The following is a 2422-nucleotide window of genomic DNA, read 5'->3' as shown; positions in this document are numbered from 1 at the left end:
TTACCATGATTTAAAAAGCAAACAAGAATAGCACATAGAGCTACCGCTCTTAATTCTAAACACAAATATAAAAACTTAAATGAAATATTAGAAATTATACCAATGAAATGCCTAAAAATTTCAAGGCTTATTTAACTTTAAAAGCTAACAAATTATCCACATTAAAATATTAAAAGAAAAAATTTTATGTCAGTAGATACAGAATATATATTTCTAGTTAAATAATCATACTATGATAGAAATAAACAAAAACATTCTTAAACTTATTTGATGAAAATTTATCAAAAACTGTGGTAAATATTAATCTTAACATAGCATATTAGACATAACAATTAAAAAGAAAAAGTACAAAAACATTATGATTAAAAAGAGGAAAAATACCAGAATATATGTTAAGTACTATTACTATTTAACATTTCCACTCTGTTTAGTGCGGCAAATAAATAAAAGGAAAAGAAAGTATAAATATTGGGAAAAAGACAAGGCTCTCACTATTTTTGATGCTATTAACTTATCCTTTGGAAATGTAAGAAAGAAACAGAATATAGTTTAATATAAAGGAGAGACTATATGGCTGTGAAAGGATGAACTATTTATTATGTGTTATTTTTTTCTAAATGGGACACATTTTGAAAAAAACAGTAAGAAGTTAGATCTCTACTTCACACCTTTTATAACACCTATTAAAAATAAGTGGCAAACTTAAAAACACATTTGGAAAATATTTAACATTAGATAAAACACCAAAACCAATCTTAAAAATAGAGAAAAAGTTAGCAGAAGAAAATGGTTAGAAGATATGACTAGATAATTCAAAGAGAGGAATTTAAAATGGCCAACAAATATGCAACAGAATGGTAAATATAAATTTGCTGTGTCAAAGTTTCCACAGAAGTTAGTTAAACTAAGACAAAATAATCTGCATAAGTAGGCCTCATTCTAAACATAATTGCTATAAAGAGATTTGCGAAGATGCCAGCCAAAAATGTGTTCTGCCACAGTAGCCAAGCACCCATCTCCAGTCTGTATTGAAAAGGCCTTAGGGAAAATTTCTCTGGAGAGAGTGAATAGTGTGGCCTGAGTCGCTCCCAGTGAATTAGGAGAGGGTGCCTCTTCACCTCATATATGCTCAGGGCTTCCAGAGTTCAATAGAAGTGGATCGTGGGGAAGAGAATCAGACTGGAATTATCTTAAAAGGGAACGAATATGCTTTTAGTTAGGATAGATAAGCCTGCGGTAGATATCAAACTCATTAAAGAAAAAAAAAAAACAAAAACACCAACAACTAGACAAGCTGGATAAAATATAAAAACCACTTAAGTAAAGAAATATAATGATCAGAGAAATATAAAAACACTGTAAATGTGAGGGGCTAAGATTCCAGATAAAAAGGAAACTCACTGAGGTCAACCATACATCTTACTCCACTTTTTACCTGTGTCAGCAGGGAGGGTAGAAAGACTAAGAGAGAGAGAGAGAGAGAGAGAGAGAGAGAGAGAGAGACAGAGACAGAGAGACAGAGAGACAGAGAGAGAGAGAGAGAGCTGTTTTAAGGTAGAAAAATCTTTTCAGAACTTTTAGGAATATTATAGAACAAGTAAAACAAAAAAAAATGAAGTTCAGGGGTATGAGTAAATCAGGACTTGTATTTCCATGATCCAGGAATGAAGACAAGTGCAGAGGAGAAATCCTGACAGTCTGATCCTCTTTATCCTCAAAGCATCACTGATTCTTAGGTATTTCAGGATGAGAGGCAGAGAAGCTGAAAAAGCAGCTGCTAAGAGGCTGAGAAAATAAGGAGATTTATGGGCAGTCTTACCTGGTGGAAGAGGCAAAAAACTAAATAAAGATCCACCAAGATGAAAATACCCTTGTGAAAATTTCAGGTTTTCGGTTGGAATCACTGAAGGATGACCATCTAAGACTAAAACCATCTAGAAATAGAAAGGGTTTAATAGATATTTAAACCAAACTCCCAATATACTTCATCACTGTGTATATGAATGGGATCTGATCTTAGTCTACCTACTTAGCAAAAAATAAAGAAACTATTTTCTGATGGGATAAAGCATAACTTACACCCTTTACAATTATTAAGTTATGATGCCTGACATTCGATCAAAACATAAGTATATCAAAAGACAGCATGAGACAAAAATCAGAAAATAGAAAGATATTCTTAGGTGATTCAGATACTTTAGCTATGGACTTCAATAACAATTAATGTTTTCAAGAAAAGACATGGTAATACAGAGGATTTCTCAAAAGGAATAAGAACTATAAGAGAATCAAAGTTACATTAGCAGTGGAAAACACTTGACTGAAATTAAGACTGCAATTGATGGGATTAATTAACAGCTGTAAAGAGGATTAATGAATGCTCTAGAAGATAAACCAATGGAAAGTATCCAGACTGAAATAA

Source organism: Pteropus alecto, unplaced genomic scaffold (genome assembly GCF_000325575.1).
Source record: "Pteropus alecto unplaced genomic scaffold, ASM32557v1 scaffold3, whole genome shotgun sequence".
Taxonomy (NCBI): Eukaryota; Metazoa; Chordata; class Mammalia; order Chiroptera; family Pteropodidae; genus Pteropus; species Pteropus alecto.
This window is presented reverse-complemented; position numbering follows the sequence as displayed.